The sequence below is a fragment of the Bidens hawaiensis genome, unplaced genomic scaffold (assembly GCF_021521415.1).
Source record: "Bidens hawaiensis isolate Kalapana, Puna unplaced genomic scaffold, B.hawaiensis_p1.1 tig00003698_1, whole genome shotgun sequence".
In the NCBI taxonomy this organism is placed as follows: domain Eukaryota; kingdom Viridiplantae; phylum Streptophyta; class Magnoliopsida; order Asterales; family Asteraceae; genus Bidens; species Bidens hawaiensis.
In genome coordinates this window covers 2,452,228-2,468,038 of record NW_027491212.1, presented here as the reverse complement: position 1 = coordinate 2,468,038, position 15,811 = coordinate 2,452,228, and the positions used below count along the sequence as shown (strand labels likewise).

At 35.5% G+C, this 15,811-nt stretch overlaps 1 long non-coding RNA gene and 2 pseudogenes across 2 annotated transcripts; 2 read left to right on the top strand and 1 right to left on the bottom strand.

Annotated features, from left to right (window-relative positions):
• The first annotated feature begins 756 nt into the window (after nt 1–756).
• On the top strand, nt 757–2,284 carry LOC143624208 (G-type lectin S-receptor-like serine/threonine-protein kinase At1g34300; annotated as a pseudogene). Its single transcript, XR_013152060.1, has 2 exons — nt 757–1,016; nt 1,090–2,284. The product of XR_013152060.1 is annotated as a G-type lectin S-receptor-like serine/threonine-protein kinase At1g34300 (transcript).
• A 4,060-nt stretch (nt 2,285–6,344) lies between these two features.
• LOC143624174 (uncharacterized) lies at nt 6,345–7,860 on the bottom strand. Its single transcript, XR_013152055.1, has 4 exons — nt 7,731–7,860; nt 7,547–7,668; nt 6,668–6,836; nt 6,345–6,585 (listed from the first exon to the last, which is right to left on the bottom strand). It is a non-coding gene; the product is annotated as an uncharacterized LOC143624174 (long non-coding RNA).
• Nucleotides 7,861–12,770: 4,910 nt separating this feature from the next.
• On the top strand, nt 12,771–13,917 carry LOC143624176 (G-type lectin S-receptor-like serine/threonine-protein kinase At1g34300 pseudogene; annotated as a pseudogene).
• The last annotated feature ends 1,894 nt before the right edge of the window (nt 13,918–15,811 follow it).

The window sequence follows — 15,811 nt, the reverse complement described above, 5'->3', positions numbered from 1 at the left end:
CACAAAGGTATTGAAAAGAGATTTTAGAGTCAGCGTTATTCACCAGCTTTGTGCTGACGTATTTTTTCCCCATGTTACAGGGAACAAGAAAGGTTAGACAAGCAAGAAGGAATAAAAGATTGGAATATAGTCATTAGATGCTATCTGATGGCTCAGATATTTTATTTCAAAATATTACAAAGAGTTATGTTTTCTAAAGAAATGTATTTGAAACAATTGAACGGGTATTATAACCCGAGAGTTTAATAAGTTTTCAAAGTAATAATATTTTATTTAAAGACTTCTGCTGAAATAAAATCCGCAACTCTGATATATTTACAAAACAGGTACCAACTATTGGTCACACGCCTAGGCCCTAAAGTGGGGTGTGACAACTTTGATTAGTGCTTTCACTCCTTCAAATATGAAAATTTTGAAACTGAATTTGAAATTTGAAATTGGAAAACTAATTCAAATTATATTGATTTTAATAACCCGAATTATGAAATGCCTGGAAAGTGAGATTAAGCCTGTAGTTTTTACACCAAAATATTTACTCCACTTACGACTATGTAGTCTTAATATATGTCCCATCTTTAGTTAAGTTTTCTTGTTCCATTTATACTTCAACATTTGATATTGTAAATGTTATCTGTGGTAAAACATCACAACATTTCCATGAAATGTCCATTTGGAAAGTTGCTCTTCTGTTGCAAGCGTTTGTCTTACAACAATAATTCAAAAAATTTTATAATATATTACAAAATCAAATGCATAGAGCACTCAGACATCATATGAACAAAATGGGACAATGTTTTCCTTGTGTAACCTTGTCATCATCAACACTTGTTGAGAACTCCACCAAAGTTGGATTTTAATTTTTTTATCACACCACAACATACAAGTTCATAAAAGCCGAGCACTACATGACATTGCGTGTTGAATCCTTATAAGGTTTCATTTCTAAACCCTGATCATAATTAGCATTATGTCAAGCGAAGGCATCATCGGTATCTACATTGTGGGTATCTTTGTTGGTAAGCTCTTCCATGCTCTTTATGTGAGGATTTTTTTTTGTTGTTGTTGTTGTTCTTAGTTTCGGTTTTGTAGTTGTTGTGGTACAGATAGCCATCTTATTATACGTATGCGATAAAAGATCAAACATAAAGACGGGCACATTAGTAAATGATTCCCGTTTTATTCCCCTGACGATGGCCAAATTCCTAGACGACATGGAAAGAGAAAAGCCCATTCAGTTCACCTCTCAACAGCTAAGAATAGCCACATAAAACTTCAGCAACATATTGGGTTCAGGCGGGTTTGGGACAGTTTACAAAGGGATATTTGGCAACGGGACGATGGTAGCTGTGAAAGTACTAAATGGGACATCAGACAAGAGAATTGAGGAACAATTCATGGCGGAAATGAGCACCATGGGAAGAACTCATCACTTCAATCTTGTAAGGCTTTATGGGTTTTGCTTTGAACCAAGTTTAAGAGCTCTTGTATACGAGTTTATGGTTAATGGTTCATTGGATAACCACTTGTTCAAAGCGAAAAAAGGGGCTATGATAACGTTTGAGAAGCTTCACGAGATTGCATTGGGAACCGCAAGAGGCATTGCATACTTGCATGAAGAATGCCCTCAAAGAATAGTTCACTATGATATAAAACCAAGAAATATATTGTTGGATTCAAATTTTTGTGCAAAAGTAGCAGATTTTGGTTTGCCAAACTTTGTAATAGGGATAACACTCATATAACCATGACAGGTGGAGGACGGGGTACCCCTGGCTATATTGCTCCTGAGGTTTGGATGCGTCTCCAGGTTACACACAAATGTGATGTTTTTAGTTTCGGGATGCTACTTTTTGAGATCATTGGAAGAAGAAGGAACACGGACGAAACTCTTGGTGATATTCAACAGGGGTTCCCAATATGGGTGTGGGACAAATATGAAAATAACCAATTGGACGATTTGATGGCAGTTTGTGCGCTTGAAGAAAAGGATCAAGAAGTTGTGGAGAGGATGCTAAAGGTGGCTCTTTGTTGTGTTCAGTATAGACCGGAGACTAGACCAGTGATGAGCATTGTCGTGAAAATGTTGGAAGGTGAGTTAGAGGTGCCTCAGCCTTTAAATCCTTTTTTATATTTGTTTGCAGGGATTGGACACGATGATTCTTTGGCTCGAATGGCATGGAATGTTGGTGATTCTAATTGGTCGGCATCTAACCACACCAAATTGAATGTGGTCACGGAGACGCCTCTCATGAGGAGATACGATATCACAATTGCCTCTGGTTAATCATATATGTTGTTAGCACATTTTATTGAAGTACATATGTGCTTCTCATGTCTAAGTTAGTTGTACATACGCCTCTAAATAGCGTATAGACTTTCTAAACTAAAACTATTTGCTAGTTTGAAAATAAATGTAACTAGTAAAATGACTCGCGCGTTGCGACAGAGTCTTGTAATCTGTGGAGAAAAGACATTAAATCATCATCTGAATTGGTTGAAGAACCTACACCTGGTTCTCGTGGAGAAAAGACATTAAATCATCATCGATAATGATGAAACAAGTTGCTTCATTACCTTGAATAAATATGCTTTGAATTGGTTATGGTTTGAATGGAACCGGTTTATGCTTCATTACCATTACTTGCTGCATTGCCATAAAGCCACTCAATTTACGTACTTAAATTTACCCGCGGAATTTATAGACTTCAATTGCTGCAGTAATAGGTAAGGTAAAATTTGCAAAGAATTTGACATTTAGTTAACTTCACAAATACAGTGGCATCGAAAAGAAAGCTTAGAACTTTGAATTTTGTAAACTTGATAAATACAGTGAAATCAAATTTAAGCAAAAAAATACACCCTTGCTTACCACCTGTTGGAAGAAAAATAATAAACGTACCACGTAGTAAGTTCCTGACTACCATTTTAGAACCAAAATAAAATAAAATAAAAAATATTACTATTTCTAACTCAAACTCAAACCTAAACTAACTTGACAAATATAGTCAAATCAAATGTCCAACTCATGCAATTGCAAACCACTTTAAAAGGTAAAAATGACAAAAACACAAACTTTAAGCATGACATCTGTTAACCTAAACCCAAAGTATATACTACTAAAATGCATTAGCAAAACAATGACAATGTGGAACAAATGAAATATCACATTCTCAGAAGTCAGACCCAACATTATAAATGTATTAATTAGAATGTGTTCTGTAGGGGTTGATGTCTCCTAACAAATTGAAGTCTTCTAATGGAAAGGCAATTGATGAAACAACACATGAGATAAGGTCACAAAACCCAATCTGTATTAGGTCATGCAGAAGCGATACTCCGTAATTAGGTCATAAACAACATACAAATGCCATAACTAACAGCACACAAAACTCAATTAAGAATGATGAGTGCATATGAATTTGCCTAAGGGCTATCGCCATGAATACATTATCTGGGAAGTTCCGCAGTAGATATGGCGAATATTGAAATAGATTCATTCAAACGAATTAATTAGTAGCAAAAATATCTATAGAGGTAGGGTACCAAAAAGATACAAATACCCTTAAGTACTACTCGCGGGTCAGAGGAGGGTCCCTCACAGAGCACCCGCTGAACATACGGATCACCCGCCTAACCGTCTGAGGAAGAAACACCTACATGACGCATGCGGAAGCATCCTGGCACCCTCAAGAGTCATCCACGAGACGGGATACCCGTCCGCAGAAAAGGACCAAGGGACAATGCCTCGGGACAGCTGTCATTAACCAATAACATTCTAGAAGATCTACCAAGATGCTTTCTTGAGCAATACATGATCTCTCGACCAACCAATGAAGGACACCTGGCAAAGCCGTTATAACCGTGCACATGGCCAGGAGGTTATTCATCAACCAGTCTCGTAGAGACGCGTGTCCAGGTTGTTACACATGCACATGCAACTTGAACCTATCATACGAGGACACGTGTCCAGGTGGTTACGAGCATAGTCACAGGAAACGTAGAATCACCCGCGATCTTCGTTCCGGATCGCACGTACCGGAAACGGGTACAAAATCGTACCGATCGCCGATGGTGCGCGATCCGGATCGGTGAAATTGAAAGTTTCCAATTGTTGCACGACTCGTCCTACTTTAATCCGATTCGCGTTCCCGGTGAACGATATCGGCGTTTGGGATCGTTAAAAATTGCGTTCCGGTACAGTTCCGGAGGTGGCTTCGCTTTTTCCGACGTTGTTTTCAATTTTTCTGATGGTGGCTTTGAATATTTACGATGAGTTGCTTTTAATATGCATCGTTAAAATAAATAGTTTATTAATATACATCTGAAGGAAACTTAAAAAACTAATATTTTAAAAGATACTCAATTACTCATACTTATTATTTTGTCTTTTATCATGTCTTCTATATAAATTTAAACTGAGTGTTAAGTGTTATCAATATAATATTAACTAGTTTTTATCCCCCGTATTACGGTGGTTGTTTAATATTATTTGTTCTAATATTTATTTATTTTTTGAATTTATATATTTTTAATGTATGAAAATTAATAAATACTTATGGTTTGGGATAAATTGTTTCACAAATAAATGAGATGTTATAACCCCGTTTAAAAGCAATATGGTTTTGATGAGGCCCAAAACCCGTTTATTTCTTTTACTATAAAATTGGTTTTAATTATAAATAATATTTATGAAAGTTAATAATATACTTATGGTTTGATGAGACCCAAGACCCGTTTACTTTTTTTACTATAAAATTGGTTTTTTAATTTAAATAATATATATATTTTTTTTAAATAAATAAAGATATTAATTTTTAGTATATTCTATTTTATATGATTTTTCATCAACAATTTGGTGAGAATAATTTATAATTTAATGAGATGTTATAACCCGTTTAAAGAATATCTTGGTTTGGTAAGACCATACCCATGAATTCGGGTCAAATGCATGAGAAGCCTCCATTTAAAAATCAAACAAATCTGGGGACTCCAAAAAAAAGCGAGCGATCACATCGCGACACGTAGGATTTTTATGTTTTCGTTTATATATATTATAGATTATTTATTTAATATATACATACATATCATATATATATATATATATATTATATATATATATATATATATGTATTATGTATATTATTATTAACTAATTATATATATATATGTAGTGTTATTCAGATATGTTGTATCAGATTATATGGTACACCGTACCACGTACCGAATTGGCGTTTCGAATGAACCTACCCTCCCTCGTACCGAATTTTAGAAATGCATGAACCGCGTACCAGTTCCCGTACCACGTACCGGAACGTACCGTGATCCATGTGACTATGGTTACGAGAGCATCCTCCAAATGGACAGCTGGCTCAATCACCTTCCCGCACTCTTCGGCTATAAATACTCTCTCAATCTTCATAAGGTATTCATTCACTCCCACTGTACTCTCACTATTTACTTAAGTGCACTATCTTCATCATAATTTTACTTATTCTCACGCCGGAGGGTGGTTACGGGAAGACCCCCCCCCCCCCTCTTGTACTTCCCGTAGCGAGCTCACGGTGTCTGTTTTGCAGGTTCACGTCACTGGACTTTGGGAATTGAGTTCATATCGCATTAACAGTTATCCGTATCCTACCCTGCTGACTCATCGGATCTAAGACCCGTCAAGGGAAATAGATCCGTGTTTCTTCAATATCAATCATAGGTTTTCTTCTAATCACTTACTACCAAGCCCTAATTTCACATTATCATATAGCCTAAATTTTAAAATTAGAACAATCAAAGAAATCGGAGCTTCCTCGGATTCTATCATCTGCATTTCGATCATGTACCCTGCCCGTTAGGCCGTACTTCACCAAAACCACTCGTTTAAAAAACTGGTCGCTTGATGGCTAATCGTGAAGCTTCAATTTCCGATCATCATCCATCGTCGGTGAAGATACTGCACTACTAGAGAAATAGGCATTTGCGACTGTATTTTCGGTCGCTAAACAGTCGCAATTGCCCTATTGCGACCATTTTGCAACCGAAATTGCAGTTGAAAAACGCTGGTCGCAGTTGCTCTGTTGCGACGAGTTTGCGACCGCTTTTATCTTTGCGACCACCAATGCAGTGGCAAATCTTGCGACCACTCTGCTGTAGTTGCTGATCTTGCGACCGATGGCTTGATCTGCATCCCATTGCTTGGTCGCATTGCAGTGACGATTTATTTGCAACAAAATTTATTAAAACCATTTTATATATATATACAAAATTTACAAAATCATACAAATATAGATACAACCACAAATCAAACTAAAAATTTGTCATAATGTTCAATATTAACAAAATTAACAAAACAAATAAAAAAATCAAGTCGGCAACCTCGGGTTTGACCGGGCCAGTGACTACAAAAGCATCATCAGTCTTTCCATCAACCGCCACCATGACACATGTGCGCGCTAGTTTTTCATCATCTGAAAAATAACTCTCGGTCTCAGAATCAACTGGAACATTAGATAGCTTCATGAGTTAATGCACGCAAGCTCCATAACATTCGACGAAGAAAGTCAAATGACAATCCAACTCCCTACCATGGTCAACCTAACAATAACAGAAAGTCAACATTACAAATTACACACAATCATGTAATAAAAACCATTAAATAGGCTAGAAACATAATTACCTTATCAACAAAATGAGCAACCAAACACCCTGCCTGTTGATTATCATTTTGTCTAGTGTTTGAAAAGTCAGCATTATCGTGCAGAGAACATCGAAAAGTGGGATCGTGCAGAGACTGGACATCATCGAAAAGTGGTTACACGGTCGTGGGATCATCAAAGCGATCCTTTCTGCTCAATCATAAATGCCAAGAGAACAAAATTAAGTTCACAGTGTTTCTTATATTGGTGAGGATATATATCAACTAAATAAAGAAAAATTAGTAGCAACCAAGATCTTCGAGTACTCATCAAAGATCTTCCTTTTTGTAGCAGCCTAAAATGAAACTCTAGTAAACTATTAAGTGGAAGAGTGCATATTATTTATGGTTAAAAATAAGATAATAGAAAAACACTGCAATAACACAAAATAAGATGAAGGAAATAGTGTTTTAACTTTAATGATACAATATAACAAACATGGTTTAAAAAGGCGTTCCGAGGCGCGCCTCGAGGCTTATGCCTCGGCAGCCTCGGTGGAAAAACGCCTTAGAGGCTTAGCCTCATAAGGGTATACTGAAACCTAAGCCTCGACCTTTGTGAGGCGGTCCGAGGCGGTGAGGCGTCGAGGCGAGGCCTTTTTAATTTAGATTATATATAAATTTATAATTTTTTAACGTTAAAAGTGTGATTTTTAAAGATTATATATATTTTTATATTTTTTAATTATGTTTTGAGGCTTACGCCTCGGTCCGCCTTATTTAGATTATATATAAGTTTAATAGTTATACTTACAATGGGATTTAATACGTAAAAAAATATAATAAAAAAAAGTTACACTTACAAGTTACAACCAACCCCTAGGTTTAGATGACCAACGAATAAAACAGATAATTTCTCACCTGTTTGCAAGAGTGCATGCACGATCGTAAGAAGTCATTGTCTCATAGTGGAACACAAAGAAGTTGAGTGCCCGTCCAAGTCGGATTGGATGAGTTGGTGCCAGTTCCACATTTTCAATATTCTGCAACCATGAGACCATGATATATTTAAAATGATAATGAAAGATTATAACATGTTGCATACCTTTTGCTGAAAATTGATGACTAAGCAAGATATCAACTAGCTCCTTCGAATTCTTTTGATTTTTTTATTGAACGCAACAGCAACCTTTAAAATCCAGCTATGAACCATATAGGAGCAATATTTAATCAAAACGAACTCAAAAACTATTAAAATATTAAGAAATGTTTATAATATATATATATGATTTAGACCACATCAATTAAACATTGGCAATATACATTTATCAGCCATCACAATAGTTTAAACCATAATATCCAACAAAGCTTAAAAGGTAAAACTCATTATGCTTTTAAACACAGCCTGATACAACAGATCACATGTTTTTGTAACTGCAACAAATGATGGAAATACAAGTTTTACCTTGACATGGTTTGAACTTCCAACTTGGTGGATATAATCCTGAAACGTTTTACCTTCTCCAAAAGCTACTGCAATGTCTACATAATGAATGAAGTTGTATTTGAAACTTCAGATCATATAAAATAAAAAAAAATACAAAACTGAAGTATCATATGTTTTATTAAAAAAGATAACCATACATGATAAAGAAAGCAGAATACATCATCTAGTAAACGATGAGGTTACACTGTATGAAAAACATTATAAGTTAACAACTTAAGAAAGAAAAGGTTTTATAAAAATATATCTAAAAAGTGCATAACACAACTTGAACGTATAATAGGCACAACTTAATAACCAATGTTAACAAAACAAAGAAAAGTAATGGTAACAGGTTGATATCTATTAGTTCTACACGCAGATCTTTCAAAAGCTAACGGATCACAAATTCACATCTTATATGCACAAATCCTGTGACTGCTAAAACCTAATTTTCACAAATTATATAGTAGCCTGAGTTAAAACACAAAAAATTCATGCATTCACTCTTCCAAAACCTAATTCATCCAAAATTGAAATAAGTTTATGAACACAAGCACTTATGAGTGATACGATTGAACATAATGTGTACATTTAGTTGCTGCCTTACCAGCTGATCAAAATATCATATGCATTAAGCTCGTTTACACCAGCTGATCTTCTATGCTTAGATATTTAGTAACCTAATAGATCACAAACTCACAACTAAAATGCACAAATCCTTTAATTGCTTAAACCTAATTTGCACAAAATCTACATTAGAACCCAATTAAACACAGAAATTTATTCATTCACACTTCCAAAACCTAATTAATCCGAAATTGAATCAGTTTCTAAACATAAACACCGGCGAGTGAAACGATTGAACAAAATATGTACAATTAGTTGTTGCTTTACCTCTTAGAGTTATCCACGGAGAGATTTTGCTACCAGATCTATCACCGGTGGAGCATTTGTTAACATTCCGTCACCGTTCCTCGCCTTCACCATCCAATCTAACCTAACCGTTCAATTAACCGACTTTTAGTGAGAATGAATGATGAGAAAACGAAGAGGTGGCGGTGATGTTTACGGCAGCGGTGGCGGTGACGCGAATGATGAGAAAATGAACTGAGAGTTTATTTCAATTGATAGAAGAGTTAATGGCCATTTTCGTCCCTGTGGTTTGCTACTTTCGCCACTTCAGTCCAAAATTTTTAATTTTGTCAATTTAGTCCTCATAGTTTTAAATTTTAGCCAATTACGTCCCATCCGTCTAACGGCATCCAACTATGCCGTTAGTTTAAGGGTATTTTTGTCTTTCTCCTTTTAATTTTGAGTTAATGGTCATTTTAGTCCCTGTGGTTTGATATCTTTGCCAATTCAGTCCAAAGTTTGAAAATTTGTCAATTTAATGTTCAGTTTAATTCAGTTTTTTTTATTTTTTATGTTTTTTGTTTATAACCCTAAAGAGCATAATTCAAGCCCAAAACCATCGAGCAACCTCAAATACTGGTATGCATTTACTCTGTTGACAACAGTAATCATACCCCCCCCCCTTATATTTAGTTTCTAGACATTTCCTAAAATCTTCTCCATGGTGGAATTCAATGGTAAAGTGGTCAAGGTAATTCTCTGAAATCGAATTATACACAAAAAACTAAAAATTGTTTTGTTGATTAATGTATAATAGTTGATTACGACCCATATTTTCATTATGATATGTTAATCTCTAAACCCTAAATATTATGCATTCATCAAAGAAACGATTTTTAGTTTTTTCCGTACAATTCGGTTTCACGGAATTGCTTTGACCACTTTACCATTGAATTCTACCATGGGGGAGAGTGTAGGAACCGTCTAGAAACTAAATATGAGAGGAGGGGGTATGATTACTGCTATCGACAGAGTAAATGCAGACTTGTTTTGGGCTTGGATAATGCTCTCTAGGGTTATAGAAAAAAACTGACTTAAATTGACAAAATTTCAAACTTTGGACTGAATTGGCAAAAGTATCAAACCACAGGGACGAAAATGACCAATAACTCAAAATAAAAAGGAGAAAGACAAAAATACCCTTAAACTAACGGCATAGCTGGATGCCGTTAGACGGATAGGATGTAAATGGCTAATATTTAAAACTATGAGGACTAAATTGACAAAAATACAAATTTTGGACTGAAGTGGCGAAAGTAGCAAACCACAGGGACGAAAATGGCCATTAACTCTTGATAGAAAGTTATAAACTTTAAAAGTAACACCCTGTACTTTTTGATAATTTAATAATATACCCCTGTAATGTTAGAAATAACAAATTAGCAAACTGATAGTTATCTGCTGTAAAGAATGTGGGACAACTGAAAAGTGACAACATTTGATAACAAAGGCGACCCATTTTAACTATTGGTGAAAACGAGCCAAGCCGTTCGCATGCTACTTGAGATCGGCTTGTGAAAAAGCTCGATCAAGGCGTGCCTAAACGAGCTTATCATTTTTATATGTTTTAATTATTAACAGTCTATGAAATCTATTTGTCGGTGGTGGTTCGGTTCATTATAGTATCGGCCTTGCTATAGCAACACTGTTACACTAACCCATTTTCCTATTTTAAGTGAGTCGATTGCATAATTACTTTTTATCAAATTTATGATTTTTAGGAAGGCTTTATTCAACTATAAATGTTTTGACTTTGAAAAGTCCAAACTATAATATGAGATGATGTGTGCTTCCGCATGAACTCTCTTGAATAGGTACAACAAACTTATACTATATTCTATAATTTAAGTGTTTCATGCATTATTCTATAATCGTTTTATTTAGCTTTCTGATCCAGTAATAATTGACAGCCTCACAAATGGTATTAAACCATTAACAAACCTGAATCTGCATAGTTGACCTTGTCTACCGCAGCACTTTTGACATTTGATCCTGAGTTTCCTTATAAGTTTTTTCTCTAATTTCTTTAGCCATACCAAACTACCAGAAACGCCCTTGGTTAACATTTAACCAGAAAACACTTCCAACAATCCAATACCATTGACTTAACTGTTGACTTTTACTTGGTAGTTGATTTTGACAATTAGTATATTTTTTGAATAATTTAAAATGACCAAAATACCCTTCGACTACCATTTTCCCATTAGAATATTTAGATTTCTTGGTCTGAATAATGTTTGGACCTCCACATAATAAGTTCAATAAGTCTTACATATTAAAGTTAAAAGAAAAAAAGTTTTATTTAGAAAAAAACTTAATAAGATTTTAGAAATTCATTTAAAAAAATAGCTTATAAGATTTTAAAAGTTCATAAAAATTTAAACAGTATGTTCTTCATGTGTGCACCAAACATATCTCTCTGATTCTTCTACTTCACATACTTTACTCGCCTTCATCTTAATCTCACAATCCCAGGATGTATTAATTGATATATTGTAAACTGCTGAATCAAGGGGGCGTATGGAGCTTTGATTTTCAATCTTTTGTGAAATCAGTTTTTTCAATGTGCACTAATTAATAACATAAAACTCCGACCTCCGATCCTAGCCACCGGTTGCAAAAACTCCGACCGCCTTAGCCACCGGTTGCAAAAACTCCGACCGCCTTAACCACCGGTTGCAAAAAAACTCCGACCACTTAGCCACCGGTTGCAAAAACTCCGACCGCTTTAGCCACCGGTTGCAAAAAACTCCGACTACTTAGCCAACGGTTGCAAACACTCCGACCGTTTAGCAACCGAAAATAAACGGTTGCAAAAGTTTCGACCGCTTAGCCACAGTGTCAAGTAATTGGCATTTTCGGTAGCAAATTTGCTAAATCGGTCGCTAGATTTGCTACCGGTTTTTTTTGGCAGCAAATTTTGGTAACAATTGCTTAATTTTCTAGTAGTGCTGAAAGTGTGGACTTCTCTGAGGCTTGAAAAGAACGATCAAACGTGTTGTGTAGGTATCTTATGTGAGTTGTACTATGTGCATAATACGAAATTTGTACATTAGCACCGACAATCATATTATATTATATAAATATTAATTTGCAAGTTTCTGGTACCTCACAAAACAACACTATTCATAGACATAGCCAATAATTTTGACACACTTTACAAAGTTGAACAATTTACAAGATTGGTAGTTACAATTATATATTATATTTATAATTAATAGGTAGGTATCTTATGTGAGTTGTACTGTGTGCATAAAAAAGAGTACGAAATTTGTACATTAGTACCGACAATCCTATTAACTGATCCACCTAGATATGGTATCAACAAAAGAGCTTGATTGAACAAATGGCAAGTCGTTTTCCTTCTTTTAAAACGAAGTCGTTTTCCATGACTAAGTCTAACCTTGAAACTTTCCATTTCTATCCTTGGATGTATTTTCCACAGAAGCATCCTTATAAACAAGTATGCCATGCTATATGTTGTATACAAGTTGATCTCTAGATACCTTTCGATTATAATTTAAGTAAATTTATATAACATATATATATATATAATGCTAGGCAAAGGTGGTGCCAACGTTCTTGGCGTTGTGGTTTTTGTAATAGGTAATTAAGCTATCGAATTTTGAGTTATAGTATAATTCCACCAATCTGTTGAATTTAAAGATTTCTTGTTTGCAGTTGTTATGCTAGCGGTAGGCATCATCTATCATTTATGGGATAACATGCTTAAAAAGAGATCAACCTTTATTCCCATGAATGTGGCCAGGACCATAGAAGAGATGGAAAGAGAAAAGCCAATCCGGTTCACTACGCAACAATTGAGAAAAGCCACAGACAACTTCAGCTTCGAATTGGGTTCGGGTGGCTTTGGGACGGTTTACAAAGGCGTCTCTACCAACGGAGTGACTATAGCCGTGAAAGTACTAAATGGGAGACCGGGCAAAACAGTAGAGGAGCAATTCATGGCAGAAGTGAGCACTATGGGAAGAACACATCACTTTAATCTCGTTAGGCTTTATGGGTTTTGCTTTGAATCAAGTTTAATAGCTCTGGTATATGAGTTTATGGTTAACGGCTCATTGGATAACCACTTGTTTAAAGCAGATACAGGTGATGTTATAGGGTATGAGATGCTTTTAGAGATTGCGCTTGGGACTGCAAGAGGCATCACATACTTGCATGAAGAGTGTCCTCAGAGAATAATTCATTATGATATTAAGCCGGGAAACATTTTGTTGGATTCAAACTTTTGTGCAAAAGTAGCTGATTTTGGCTTAGCCAAACTTTACAACAGGGATAAGAGTCATATAACCATGACAGGAGGACGAGGTACCCCAGGCTATGCTGCACCTGAGCTATGGATGCCTCTTCCGGTTACACCCAAATGTGACATATATAGTTTTGGGATGTTACTTTTTGAGATCATCGGGAGAAGGAGGAACATGGATGTGAGTCTCGGTGATAGTCAACAATGGTTCCCGGTTTGGGCATGGGACAAGTATGAAAAGAAACAATTGAACGATTTGATGGTTGTTTGTGGGATTAAAGAGGATGGTCAAATGGTTGTAGAGAGGATGCTTAAGGTAGCTTTTTGTTGCGTCCAATATAGGCCCGAGAGTAGGCCGGTTATGAGCATTGTTGTGAAGATGTTGGAAGGTTCTTTAGAGGTTCCAGAACCTTTAAATCCTTTTGCGTATTTGTTTTCAGGGGTTGGCGAGGTAGGTGATTCTTTGCCTCGAATCGCGTGGAATATTGATGGTTCTGATTGGTCCTTGTCTGAAGTGGTCACCAGATCTATAATTAGCGGAGAGATTTGAGATCACAACTACATCCAGTATTGTCCGAGCTTTCGATTTCTTTCCACGTCGACTATAGGATGTATAAGATTAGATATATTGTTATAATTAGAATATATGATTTAGTTCGGTTTCATTTGTATTCATGTTCATTATATTTGTATATGCAGTTTATAATAAACATAATAATGCATATTAAGTGTGACCATCTATATAATATTCTTTACATACATTTTAGATATTTATCTTCAAAGACTATCGTTGGATAAGGCGAAAAGCTGGAATACAAATGCGGTGGTGGTGTTCGATGGTAGTGGTGGCATCTTGGCGGTGGCAGGAGAAGGTGGTGATGGTGATGGTGGGGGCAGCGGCCGACAGTGGTTGTGGCCGGTGGTGATGGTAAAGGAGAAAATAAAATGGAGGGGGGGGAATGAATGATTTTATGGTAAATGATAAATCACAGATCAATTCCTTGATTAGGACGAGAATTAAAATCCAAGAAACATAAACAGGTCTCGGGTTTAAGCAAATGGATATGAATACGGGTTTGGTACATGGGTTGACGAGTTAGGATACTAATATAATAATAATATCGGATTTTACAAATTTGGTCCTTTAAGATTTGGAATGGAAACAACAATGCATTAAAGTAAAGTTTAGGGTAAAATTTGATTAGAATCTAAAGTTATTTTAAACATATTAATTAAATATAATAAACTAATATTAATAAAATATTAAATACTCGTTAGTCGCGATATTTTATCATTTAAAATTGCCCGAACATAAAAGCGGGTCGGATAATATAACTTGGAAAAAAATCCGAGTTGTTACAGTCTCCCTTACTTTAGGGAATTTCGTCTCGAAATTAAAGAATATTATAACAACACCATTACATTTTTGAGGAAAAGAAAATCTTAAATATAATTTAAAAAAACTTATCATAACACAAAACTTTGGATAGTCAAAACAACGTTCCAAATGAAAATCCGATAAGGGCACTTATATATAGGATGTAACAACAGCGTATTCATCATGCCCCTATCATCTTTACATTTGTAACGTAATCCTAACTGCTTTTAATTCTATATTAGTTTATAACATTAATATTTAAACTTGATCAGACAAATTACCCGTGGCATAATATTAGTGGCTAGAAAAAATCATCGACACGAAGCCAAATTTATCACCTCCATGAGATTTGGGTGGGTATTTTTGAAAAGATACCTAATATTGGCCAAAATCATCTCTCTCTTCTTATATATTTTTTTGAGAATTTTCCATATAAAATAATAAGAAAAGAGTGTTGTACCAATTTCATTGAAAAATGTTTGATGCTTACACACCAACTAGTAATTTACCCGCGCTTTGCGCGGCTTCCGGGTGTTAAGGCATTAACTCGACATAAATTCGGTTATTTTTTGTTACATTCATTACACTACCAGAACATAAACAAAAACAAAAACAAAAACATTTAAAAATCAAAGAGGACTAACGGGGTGATGTCAGTCGGTAAAACTCGGGCGTTGGTAAAACCCAATTGGTGTCGGTCTCATGCGTTGAGGTAGTAAGTCTGTTCAAATTTGATGTGTTTCCAGCATGTTCATTACGCTTTTGGTTACATTTGTTACGGTGATGGAACAAAAACAAACACAAATTAACAATATAAATATTAATGCGGGCCAATAAGGTGCCGTCAGTTGGTAAAATCGAATGTTCGTAAAACCCGAGCAACGTCGGTGTCGGGCGTTGATGCGGGTGAGTCTACGTGAAGATTTCTATTTCCATGATCTTCGTTACGGTACCGTAACTAAAACAAAAAAAATTGTTCGGTTACGGTACCTGAAGTAAAAAATATATATATAAATTGAGGTGGTCCAATAGGGGTGACGTTGGTCAAACTCAGGCGTTGAGGCATTTAGTCTACATAAAATTGGTCGGTTCTATCACATTCATTACGGTACCGAAACTAAAACAAAAAAGTTCGGTCGG